The sequence below is a fragment of the Maniola jurtina genome, chromosome 22 (assembly GCF_905333055.1).
Source record: "Maniola jurtina chromosome 22, ilManJurt1.1, whole genome shotgun sequence".
NCBI lineage: Eukaryota > Metazoa > Arthropoda > Insecta > Lepidoptera > Nymphalidae > Maniola > Maniola jurtina.
The window spans coordinates 9254799-9268959 of NC_060050.1; positions in this window are offsets into that span (position 1 = coordinate 9254799).

The following is a 14161-nucleotide window of genomic DNA, read 5'->3' on the forward strand; positions in this document are numbered from 1 at the left end:
ACGACACCAAGCATGTCGTATAGCTGACGTAAATCTAACTACCGTATAACATGATAAGGTTAGAGCAAAATAACACGGTGTTCTCCTTTGATGTTACTAAACAAGGTGACAAAATGAACCTAAGGCATAAAGCTAAGGCCACACCTACGTGTTATGAACGTGGGCTGTGGGATGCGATGCGGGAGCGTCCACGACACGAATCATGGAGGTAGAGGCTCTATTTAGATGACATATCTATTACAGCGTGACCACGACTCCAGTTAGGCCCAGTATCCACTTAAGCGGAGAGGAGAGGAGATTTGTTCAGTCGACTGAGTGTCTGGCAGGGGGTTGGCAAGATACCAAGTGTCTGGCAATGCATGACGTGATTTTTAATACTATTCCGAAGAAAAAAAAATTGACTTTATACTTTGACGTAAGATTTTTACACCTTTATTCCAATCCAATCCATCAGCCTGTATGCGTTTACTGCTGGACATAGGCTTTTCCAGATGCCATCAAACATGGTCCTCCGCCTTCCTCATCCACCCGCTCCCCGCCACCTTCTTCAGGTTATCGGTCCAGCGGGCTGGAGGTCATCCCACACTGCGCTTACCGGTACGCGGTCTCCACTCCAGAATACGTCTGCCACATCGGCCGTCGGATCTGCGACAGATATGACCTGCTCTTTAATGCCTGTTAGGTATCTCCCAAAGCCACCATGATCCAAACTTCTTAGTCGCTGATCGTTTCTTCTTATGTAGGGGGCAATGCGTAGATAAACTCTTAGCTTTTATAAAATAACGAAGGTCTGGCACACGCTGGCTCTTAGTCCATAACAATTTCCATACTAGGATCATCCTTTATTTTTATCTAGTGTTGTTCAGAAAAGGTTTTCAGTTACTACTGTATAGTGGAAGAAAATTGAGACAGAATCGCAAGTAAAAATAGGTCCTTCCGAAAGAAAGTAGTCCGCCTTAAGATTTTAACGAGGACAGCACAAACATAAGACAAAGGGAACTATGAGTAGAAAAAAATTAATGAATGAATTTAATTGTATTGTATGCCACAGAATAATAAGTTCAAAATCTGCGTTGAAAAGTCTATTTTAACCACTAGCGTGGATATGTCATTGGTACTGATTCTGATCAACGTTATTCGCATCTTTTTTTTTACTTATGTAGATAGAATAAAGAAAGGATAGACAAGCTTAATTTAATTTTCAGAGCCTCGATAGCTCAACGGTTGAGGAGCGGACTAAATTCCGAAAGGTCGGCGGTTCAAACCCGTTGACTATTGTCGTACCCACTCCTGGCACAAGCTTCACGCTTAATTGGAGGGGAAAGGGGAGTGTTAGTTATGATTAGCATGGCTTTATTTAGAAAAAAATTAGAACTGTCAAACCCCTTGACTTTAGTTGCCAGTCTTGAGCATAGTGTTTAAAGTAGAGAAGCACTATAAATTTTCCTCACTGTAGTGGGAAGAAAATTGTGTTTCACATGACTCCAAAATGATTTGCGCCTCGTGCCTTTGATTGCCTCGCTAGGGTCGGATTCTATTTTTAAATCCAAACTCAAGAATTATAGCACTTGTTCGGTAGCACTTGCCAAAAACCTGTCTTACCTAAAGTCTACTATTTCTCTAAGCAGTCCCTCCGCGTACTCGACTTTGGGCATCAATAAAATAAAAAAGCAACAAAAATTGTAACTCACGTACGAACGTAAATTGCAACACGATCCGCGGGGGTTAGACGTATTGAGAATAACTATCGGGAATAGATTTCAAAGAATTTCTGTCTTTTGTCGATCCAAATTCGATATCTCACTTTGGGAAAATTGTTTTTCTTTTTTTGTAAGCGATTCTGGATGGGTTCATGCTCCCACGGGACGATCGGGTCACTAGAATTTGGTAGGAAGTGAGCGGCTAGGAAAGGTAGAGAATCCAAACCTCTAACTAAAGACAATATTTTTTAACTCCCGACCCAAAAAGAGGGTTGTTATAAGTTTGACGTGTGTATCTGTGTATCACATAAACTAGAAATGAGCTGATAACTTTCAAACGGCTGAACCGATTTTCTTTGATTATAGCTAAGAACACTCTCGATCCAGCCACCTTTCAAACAAAAAAAAACTAAATTAAAATTGGTTCATTAGTTTAGGAGCTATGATGCCACATACAGATACACAGATACACACGTCAAAATTATAACAACCCTCTTTTTGGGTCGGTGGTTAAAAACAGCTCTCCGTAAAGCTCTCAAAGAGCCAAAGTGTGAATTCTGCCAATCCGCACTTAGCCCGCATGGTAGAATATGGTATTTATAAAACCCTTCATAAACCGTTCTCATTCTGAAAGGAGTTCAGTGGATCGGTGACAGGATGGTGACAGGAGACGATGAAGAAAGTTTGTTTGTAAAATGTTTTTCTGAAAAACAATTTACAAACATTAGGTTCGCTGCTTTTATTTCCTACCGCGCTCTTCCGCCATTTTGTTTTTATTGCATTGCCTACTAACAAAAGCTGTAACGACGCCTTCCGTGTTACGAAAGGACCGGGACCTTTCTAACGAGATGGTACTTAGATGTAATTTGAATAATAATGACGTCGATTAGGGGAAATTATTTAAGAAGAGGCCGTCTTATCTCTTGTAATAGAGTTGTTAATTAGTAATTACCGCTATAATGGTTTTTACTTGACTATTCAAAGATTATAATTTCGGAAGATGGCTACTATTGTAATATTACAGAATAAGTAAAATTTTGTTAGTTTATTTAAATAATATCTATAAATATACATTTAAATATGTAACACATAACTATTTTGCAAACACGAATTGTCCTGTGAAAAAACTAACTAAAAAATACTTTTTCACAATTTTAAAATTTTTTCACAATAGCTGCTAAGTAATACTTTACTTACGCTAATAATATTTTTTAAAGTTAGCAGATAGACTGTCTGTCTGTCTGCTCCCTTTGGGATCCCACGGGATCCCAAAAGACCCATCCGCTCAACCAATTTGTATGAAATTTGGTACCGAGGTAGCGTCCATGTTATTGACATAGACAACTTTTTATCCCAGAAAAACAAACAGTTCCCACGGGATCTTTAAAAACCTATATCCACGCGGACGAAGTCGCGGGCATCCTCTAGTACTTAATACAGAGGGATGTTTTAAATTTAATATTATGATACTATCGTGTATTTTCATAAAAATAGTAAAACCAAATATTCTGACAGTTCATAGCGATATATGGTATTGAAATTCAGTGTTACATCGGTAATGAAATAGCGTTGCTTGTGAATTATTCATGAAGTTTAGTTAGTCAATGCTGAGTTTATGCAGGCGGTGAGTACATTCACTGAGTGTACTTCAAGTAAACTATGGAATACGCTTACCTTCTCCTAGGAAGGAGAAACGAGGAACTAACTCTACCTGTAGGTACCTACTTATACTGCTAAAACAAGTGTAAATTAAAAATTTATAACATCCCCGACAAGTGAAGGTTACAGTAACTAGAAAAGAGCTGATAACTTTCAAACGGCTGAACCGATTTTCTTGGATTATAGCTAAGAATACTCACGATCAAGCCCCACCTTTCAAATAAAAAAAAAAAACTAAATTAAAATCGGTCCATTCGTTTAGAAGCTACGATGCCACAGACAGATACACAGATACACACGTCAAACTTATAACACCCCTCTTTTTGGGTCGGGGGTTAAAATAATAATAAACTAGCTGATGTGGTTAATTCATCCAAGCCGTGACTTCGTTCGCGTGCATTTAGGTTTTTAAAAATCCAGCCGGGATTTTTTTTTTATCGCTTGGCGGCATGGCTTTTGCCGGTAAGGTAGCAACTAACCACGCCCGAAGCCTCCCACCAGACCAAGGTCTAAGCGTACATATACAGACAGGGGGAAACGACTTAATTTTATTCTATGTAGAGATCAATATTATTAAATAGATTATACACTAACGGGCAACGTATACGGTAACGGTATGGACTGTTATCAAAAATTGTAATTCCACATCATGTCGCAACGCTGCCAAAATGGCTGGCCGCGATAATAATGACTACCGAAACGTAATATCGACGTGACAAGCGTGAGACAGACTAATCCGGCAGCCACCGCAACTCTGAAGAGGGTTCAGTGGGGATTACATCAATGAACCACAATAAACTCGAAACTTCAATCACTCTGATAATAAATCTATATTGTAGGTATATATTGTGGGCTAGATTTCACCATTCATACTTATACACGCATATTTAACGCGCCGGCCACACAGCTCGCGTATGCGTCGCGTAAGCGTAGACGTAGCGCGTACCATTGCGTTGTAATGTATGGAACTGTATGAGACATAGCATACCGCTTGCGTGGCGTGAACGTTTGCCTAGACGTAATGCGTGCAGTTATGTCTACGGATTCACGCGCGTCACAAGGCGCGTGTCACGTGTACGTGCTTGGTGTGAATCGGCTTTTAATCATAAGATGCATATACATTATACATACACATAATATATTTGTATATGATTCCGAACCAATGGTAAATTATTTGACGATTCAAAAGCACTTGTAAAAGTTTATTTGAATAAAAATTTATTCTATTCTATTCTTTATCTTCAAACATAATAATTTATCGCATTTAATTTTTCGTAACTTTACAGGAGAGCGTGTCAAAGATGAACAAAAGTTCTGTTAAGAGGAAAACCATCTCGAATGACTTAGACGATTTCACCTTCAAACTAGCAATTTTGACATGTCATGACCCTCTATTGACAATTAATCAAGCAGACATTTCAATCTGCGAAATTTACGCGGACTTTTAGTATTTTGACGTAGGAGGGTAAAAGATCCAGTACATGAACGAATAAGGATTACCCTGACTTTCACCTAAAATTAAGATATATGAGAATTGTTCTATATATAATTTTTATTTTTTGTGTATCTGTACACAGTATATCAAAAAATCAAATAAAATGCGTGGTATTAATTATTATAAATTATTTTATTTAACAAAAGGATAAATTGCCAGTAAATGAACTGGAAATTTCAGTGAATGAACGAACTCTATCTAGTGCATAAACTCTCGATTCCTATTAATAAATTCTTAAGTATATTTTCGGCTTGGAATTCAAAAAAAATTGTCAGATTTTCAGTTTTTGACTTATTGTATATTTTTTTCTACATTTTTCGCGATAAATCAAAAACTCTTTTACATAATAATAATAAATAAAACCTGTTTTAGAATGTATAATAGAGCCCTTTCATATGATATTATCCCCTTTGGTATAGTTATCTTAGTTTGAAAGTCACCTAAATTTTCTGGAAAACAGTCCAAATGACTACAGAGAAAATGAAACTTAACGCCCTTGTTGCATCCAAGTCGCTGGAAGTGCAACATCAGCTACTGAATGTGTTAAGAGTAGTGAGAATAATATACCGTAACACAAGTGTCTGATGTTATCAGATTTGTTCCTTTGAGCCGAGAAGCCACATGTTCTGATGCTTTTTAGACAATCTAAGATCTCTCATTAAGTGATCCAAATAATTTTGATTGAATGGTCTAAGTTGAGATGTAAAAAAGTCACTACATCGTCACTACCTTCTGAAAGTTCTTGAAATGGTAGATTAGAGGTACTGGGTTGGGGCTGAGGTACAGATTTATCACCAGAAGTCAGAATCGTTCAAATTGCAGACTGCAAGTTACAATAGAGCCGCTTGGAACAATTTTTTTGCTGTTTCTTCTGGTAATATTCACAACGCAGAAATAATAATCATCATGGTGTTTAGATGGTTCGCGCCAAATAATAAAATTTTTTTTTAGTAAAAGTAGTTAACTATTCTTATTTGCTCATAAACGCAACGAGGAAATACAGCTTCCACATATAAAAATTGGAGTCCAGGCCTTGCTGTTAGCTGCTAATGGGTTCTCAAAGTAGCCCGAGTATGCTTGTTTTACTGGGCACAAAAGGAAAGAATGAAAGGAGCTTACCCAGTACATCTTAAAAGATCCGTTATAGATACATGCATCCTGCCATGCCTTACCTATGCCAGCCAAACATGGGTCCAGACAAAGAATATAAAAAGAAATAGTAACTTGCTAAAGGGCGATGGCAAGTTGCATAAATTAAGCAAAAAATATTCAAAGTGAGAATTGAAGACATAAGAAAAAAGACAAAGCCTACAGACACCTTGAGACATGCCCTAAAACTGAAATGCAAATGGTCATATTGTATCGATTTTTACAGATGAAAGAAGGACAGGTAGGTAGACCGAAGACGCGTTGGTCTAATGCTATTGTGCAAATCGCGAGAGAAAATTAGCTTGATAGTACCAAAGACAGAGAGAAATGGGGATACCCAAGAGGGATCCATATCCAAGAAAGAAGAATACCAGAATAAATATAAAAAAAATTCAAAAGAAAAATAAAACCGACTTCAAAATCACAAACACTAAAAAGTAAAAAATAATTTAAGTTATTGTGGTTTTTGAAGTCGGTTTTATTTTTCTTTTGAAAATTTTTTATTTCAAAATTTTTAGTGGCCCCACTGTACTATAATAATATGCCATGCCCAGCTAAAACCCTACTGTTTACTAAGCAATTACACTGATCGCGAGCAATTTGCTCTTATCCATTGAGGAGTTCTGTTCTCCATCTCAGAAGATATTCATCAGAACTTCATCAAATTTATATGGGACCACCTGCAAAGTATACCTAGCTTTTCAAAAAAAAAAAAATTTCCAAATCGGTCCAGGCGTCTTTGAGCAATCGGTGAACATACATTAAAAAAAAATTGAATTTGCTCTTATCCATTGAGGAGTTCTGTTCTCCATCTTCAAAGATATTCATCAGATCTTTACCAAATTTATATGGGACCACTTGCAAAGTATACCCTATCAAACAAAAAAAAAATCCAAATCAGTCCAGGCGTCTTTGAGTAATCGGGGAACATACATAAAAAAAAAGATACCGACGAATTCAGAACCTCTTCCTTTTTTTAAAGTCGGTTAAAAATATACTAAGATTTACTAACATGGTGTTATACCACAGAGTAGCAAACAGAGGCAAAGCTTCTAAGAAGTGAGCAAATTTTATAACTATTTTGGTAGGGTTGGCACTGGAGGATACAATTTAATTAACAATAGTTATTTGTTCAACAAGTTTGGTAAAGTTTGTTTTTGTTGTTATTGCTTAGTTTAAATATCGATCTTTAAATATCGATCAATAGATCTAAATATCGATTTTGAACGAAATCAGTCAATTTAGAAAGAATTTCAAAATGGTGTCGACTTTTTTAAATTTTGGTAACAGTTTCTTATTTTGTGATCCCAGGGAGCTCTAAATATCGATTTTGAACGAAATCGGTCAATTAACAAAGAATTTCAAAATGGCGTCGACTTTTTAAATTTTGGTGACAGTTTCTTATTTTGTGATCCCAGGGAGCTCTAAATATCGATTTTGAACGAAATCGGTCAATTAACAAAGAATTTCAAAATAGCGTCGACTTTTTTAAATTTTGGTAACAGTTTCTTATTTTGTGATTGCAGGGAGCTCTAAATATCGATTTTGAACGAAATCGGTCAATTAACAAAGAATTTCAAAATGGCGTCGACTTTTTTAAATTTTGGTAACAGTTTCTTATTTCGTGATCCCAGGGAGCTCTAAATATCGATTTTGAACGAAATCGGTCAATTAGCAAAGAATTTCAAAATGGTGTCGACTTTTTTAAATTTTGGTAACAGTTTCTTATTTCGTGATCCCAGGGAGCTCTAAATATCGATTTTGAACGAAATCGGTCAATTAACGAAGAATTTCAAAATGGCGTCGACTTTTTTAAATTTTGGTAACAGTTTCTTATTTTGTGATCCCAGGGAGCTCTAAATATCGATTTTGAACGAAATCGGTCAATTAACAAAGAATTTCAAAATGGCGTCGACTTTTTAAATTTTGGTAACAGTTTCTTATTTTGTGATCCCAGGGAGCTCTAAATATCGATTTTGAACGAAATCGGTCAATTAACGAAGAATTTCAAAATGGCGTCGACTTTTTTAAATTTTGGTAACAGTTTCTTATTTTGTGATCCCAGGGAGCTCTAAATATCGATTTTGAACGAAATCGGTCAATTAACAAAGAATTTCAAAATGGCGTCGACTTTTTAAATTTTGGTAACAGTTTCTTATTTCGTGATCCCAGGGAGCTCTAAATATCGATTTTGAACGAAATCGGTCAATTAACAAAGAATTTCAAAATGGCGTCGACTTTTTTAAATTTTGGTAACAGTTTCTTATTTTGTGATCCCAGGGAGCTCTAAATATCGATTTTGAACGAAATCGGTCAATTAACAAAGAATTTCAAAATGGCGTCGACTTTTTTAAATTTTGGTAACAGTTTCTTATTTTGTGATCCCAGGGAGCTCTAAATATCGATTTTGAACGAAATCGGTCAATTAACAAAGAATTTCAAAATGGCGTTGATTTTTTTAAATTTTGGTAACAATTTCCTGTTTTGTGATCCTAGGGATCCTCAGATATTGATTTTGAACAAAATCTATGACAGTTCAAGAAAATAGATTTTAAACACTATTTAAATTATTATCATTAACATTAAATTAAATGAAAACACGACGCGCGACGTGTACTGCAGCCCCTGAGCTTGAGCACAGGCCGAGCCGGTATAAACCGATTTCTCTCCGTACGCGACGTAGCGCCTGTGCTCACGCACACACGCGCCTCAAGCTTGTAGTAGTGTACCTATCGTAGCGCGCTTGTATGAAGCTTTGACTCTGTTCGCTACTCATGTGGTTATACAACGCAATACCACACTCACAAACACTCGTACAAACATACAACACACTCACACACACACATGGACGCACGCACACGCACGTTTGAACGGTTTGAACGGAACACGGTTTTGAAATTGAAATTGAAAAAAGTGTAAGAATTTGTAAGAAAATATTTAAAAAAGGTATATCAGCCGGTTTTTTATTCCAGCTCTTAATACATGTAAAAACGTCCAATCTGTTCATTTACTCGAGCCTTTACCCTAGTACCTAATTATATCGACCGCCCCATATCAAAACAAAGTAAATGTCATTTTTCCGAAAATCGTTTTATGTCATAAGCCTAACTTTCATAGTATGTCCCGTTGTATTGTAAGGACACCCACATTAAAGTAAAATTAAAAGCTAGTAAGTCGCTTTGACCATTTTAAAACATAGTAAGTCTTTGAACTGGCTAGGTTTTTATAGATTAATGCGCCTTACTAAGTTTTTAAAAGGAATTAGATTAAATAAAATAAATATCACCCATTATCTAAATACCATGTCAAAACAGTAAATACTTAATAATGCATTAAAACTTAAAAGTAAGATAGGAAAAGTCAATGACCTCTACATGTCAACTGTTAAATATGGTTTGCAAGGGAAATACTTTGCATACTTATTACTTACATAATGTTTTTAGGGTTCCATATCTCAAAAGGAAACACGGGACCCTTATAGGATCACTTTGTTGTCTGTCTTTCTGTCCGTCTGTCCGTCTGTCGTGTCTGTCAAGAAAACCGATAGGGTATTTCCCGTTAACCTAGAATTATGGGCAGGTAGATAGGTCTCAACTCTCATAGCCCAAGTAAAGGAATAAATCCGAGAACAAATTTCGTGATTCTAGATCAACGGGAAGTACTGTATAGGTTTTCTTGACGGACGGACGGACAAATGGGCAGACAGCAAAGTGGTCCTTTAAGAGCTCCGTTTTTCATTTTGAGGTACAGAACCCTAAAAAAGAAAATGATGCACATGTAATGAATAAATGTGTTGGCCAGTCTTCACACTAAAATATTTAAACCCCTTTAATTTAAAAACTGTCATAGCCTAGTGGTTAGAACGTCCGCCTCCTAATCGAAGGTCGGGGGTTCGATCCCGGAATCACGCACTACTAACTTTTCAGTTATGTGCGTTTTAAGCAATTTAATATCACTTGCTTTAACGGCGAAGGAAAACATCGTGAGGAAACCTGCATACCTGCAAGTTTTCCATGTTCTCAAAGGTGTGTGAAGTATGCCATTCCGCATTGGACCAGAAAGAACTACGACGGCCTAAACTTCTTTTGAATTTAAACCACTTACTAGGTTTTGATCTGAGAAAGAAATTTGACATTAATTGACAAAATTGAGAGACCTAAGCTTGTATAAGAACACAGAAGTGTCATAATTCGTGTTCACTTTGCCTAACGTCTCTCAGAGAGCAGAGAGAGATTTAAACTGTTTCTTATAATCACTGGCCATATTTCAAATGCGAAAGTGTGTTTGTTGGTTTAATATTCAATCACGCTGCAACGGAGCAACCAGTCGACGTGGTTTTTTGCATGGATACATTTAAAGACCTTGAGAGTGACATCTCTCTCCGCATCGTATTCTTTATTGCTGAGGGTTGTGACCTCTTTCCATTATTCCTACATCTAATGGTAGGTTTTCTTGGGATAATAATGCAGTGGGTTCAAAGAGCCTACGGAACTCGACTAGAAAAACGAGATTTTGACACTTAGGTTTAACGGTTATGAATTAGTTATTAATATCAGTGATAAAATTGATTAGGGCTGTCAGGTAAAATGACATTTATCTCGGAAAATCAAAGAGTGTCCACGAGATTTTTTTCCAAGTTTGCGCTACTAACTACATATATTATGAAGAGGAAAGGTTTGTTTGTTTGTTATCGATAAACTCTGAAACTACTGAACTACTTGCACTAAAGACATAATCATCAACATCAACCGACAGACGTCCACAGTGAACATAGGTCTTTAATAGGGTCTTCCACATGCTACGGGTTTGCGCCGCCTGAATCTTTGCGCTTCCGCTTGACGACAATCATGCTTTAAAGAAAGCAATGATGAGGTCCAAGTAGGAGCACGCTTACCTAGAAGATGCCTATTCACTCTTGGCTTGCAGGTATCTAAGGTATATATGGCAGGAAACACGGCCGCCGAAATGGCGTTCCAACCTTTAGGCTCTCCCCATTGCCCGCAGCATGAATCTGAGCTTTCTTATGAGACCCATGGTTATATTATGTACATATAATATCTCATAAGAAAGCTCTAACACACAATCCAGCTAAGTAAGTCCAATTTCGAAAAAAGCTAGCTAGCCGACAAATCTAACTCAGGCAGCCTTCGGGAACCTTCGAGATGTCTCTGTCCAAAATTCCTCAATGCTTGAAGAACAGTCTTTGAATAGTGCATATTGTCAGTGATGAAATATGGATCCGAAATATAGGTCTTTTTTTGTACACAGGAAATGCCTGACGCATACCCCTCCGTCATGTGGGGCTTGCACCAAACTTGCACTACTACGAAATCCATTTCGGAACACGGCACCCGGAACGAGGCGCGCTATCTCCTAACATAGGTATAATACTTATTTAGAACACTTACTATCTGTCATCATAATCTATGACAACCTCCGAGTATTTACCTGGTAAAACCGTAACTTTAGAATAAAATTTAGTATATAAGCAGGCTTCATTTAGAAATGAAAAAATCCCTATTTTATTTTTCAACGATTATAAACACAACTTTCATTCAAAAATAATAAGCTTAAATTCATTTTAAATAATATTTTGCGACGAAATGACGCGCACAGTCCTTCCGCCATGACAGTCCAGTGGACACTGAATTCCATAGAGCGCCTGCAAGAAAATAAATAGCACAGGAAGTTTTTTGGTTAGTTTTAGATTATTTAAGAAACGAAAAACATTTAGTATAAAACTAACAGTTAAAATTGATTGCTAAACCTAAACATATCATTTTCTGGAGGTTGGCTTCAAAGTATCAAGATGTTAAAGAAAACTTTTACAGAACAAGTTGCGAACAGCAATGTTTTCAACTTGGTTTTTTTTTTTATTGGGATAATGTATACTAAATAAAAAGAGGCCCTTATAATCTTCACAAACTGAAGTTTTTAATTGCATGTATTTAATAGCTGTTAATGCTTTAGAAAAATAAACAATTTACTTCAAAGTACAGCATTTTTGCGATTTGTCAAATAGCAATTACCTTAAGCCCAATGCTATCTAGCCTTTAAAATTCTTGTCAACAAGGGAAAATCTACACTTGCATAATATTACAGTTATTATGTCACACCTAATCTTTTCACACTTGAAAATCTGCCACACACTTTATTCTAAGTCAGAATAACTAGGAAGCTTTTTGCAGAAAATGGTTTGGTCGAAAACCGTAAAAAATAAAAATGTTTGGTCGAAGATTTATATTCGACCACGTTATTTAATCAAGAGGTCATACGTCCAGCGTTTTAAAACAAAAGTTAATGTTCCAGAGTCCACATTTTCTCTAGAGATTATATGCTTACATCCTGGGACCGTAACTTTTCATTTAAAAACGTCGCGTTTCTTTTTTAATTTCGCTAGAATAACGCGGTCGGGTGAAATAGTCTGGCGTTTTTAAACTTAATTAAAATTTATTTTATTACGTTACTATGTCATAGATTTATTACTCCAGCATATTGTCATGTAGAGTCAAAGAATTTTATAATAGTTACAAGTCGTAATTAAAAAGTTAAAAAACATGATTGCCCTGTAAAAAAAACGAATTTAAAATTTTTCCTTGAGTATGGGTAAAAATTTTCACCTTTGGCTTCATACGGCCGTCATAATGGTTTTTTTTTTCAAAAAAAATCACTAATTATCTAAGAAAATTTCAAAATTTTCCGTTTGCTATGTAGTAGAGTCTAAAAAAATTCACCGCGTTTAATAGCCTTATCTGATGACAGAAGGGCTGATTTATTTTTGCGCAAAGAATCAGCCTGGTCGCTCAACGTGGAAATGCAGCCAGTATTCTGGCACCATTCCATGCGGGCGTGATTTGTGTAGTAATTAGATTAGATAGATTTCAAAGTCTTCAACATTCTAACTCAAACTACCTTCAAAAAGGTTCAATTATTAAATGGCATTTCATGCCTTTGTCAAGCAAGCGTTGGACTTGAAAGGCCAATAGATCGTGCAAAAGGACTCTCAACTGAAGTGCTCAACAGAGTGAAAAGTGGAATAAAAAGGACTTCAGCTGGAAAATTCGCCCGGAACAGCTTTTGTCAATCAGAGCTGATTAGTCCGTCTGAATGTTTTTAAGTGCAGCAATATCATTACAACCTTTTTAGGGTTCCGGCGTAGTAAAACAAGAAGCCCTTAGCCTCCTTTCACAGGGCATTAACACCGCAAGATTTAATATGCTTAAACATTGGGGTTAAATATGAACAAGTGTTAATTAAAAATTTATAACACCCCCGACAAGTGAAGGTTACACTAACTAGAAAAAAGCTGATAACGTTCAAACGGCTGAACCGATTTTTTTGGATTATAGCTAAGAACACTCTCGATCAAGCCACCTTTCAAACAAAAAAAACTAAATTAAAATCGATTCATTCGTTTAGGCGCTACGATGCCACAGACAGATACACAGATACACAGATACACAGACACACAGATACACAGATACACACGTCAAACTTATAACACCCCTCTTTTTGGGTCGGGGGTTAAAAAGAGCTAACCAAGACGACTCAAATTCAAATTCAAAATATTTTTATTCAAGTAAACTTTTACAAGTGCTTTTGAATCGTCAAAATAATCTACCACTGGTTCGGAATGCTGTTCCTACCAAGAAGAACTAGCGAGAAACTCGGCGGTTGCTCTTTTCAAGTATTCAATTTACAATAATATGCCATAAGACTGCTTGTTAATTAACTAGATTATGTCATTTGAAATGTACGTGATCCGTCATTGTATACAATTCCTAAAATCAAGAAGAAATTTGTGAAATAAATGTTATCACATACATTTTTTAGGATGTCTATACATTCTCTATAAACAGCAATCGGAATGTGTTAAATTTGGGATGAAAATCGAGTAATCTGCGATCAAGGATTGATATATGCTGCAGTCACAGAAAAAAATGTTTGGCGCAGTTTCCGAGAAAAGCGCGCACAGGCAGACGAACTTGGTACAGGCATTTTATTAACCGACTTCAAAAAAAGGAGGAGGTTCTCAATTCGTCGGAATCTTTTTTTTTTAATGTATTCTTTGTATTTTAGCTTCACATTTGGATTTCTAATTTTGTTTTATTATGCTCGCTCGACTTCATGCCTAGGACATTACACGTGTTACCAAACA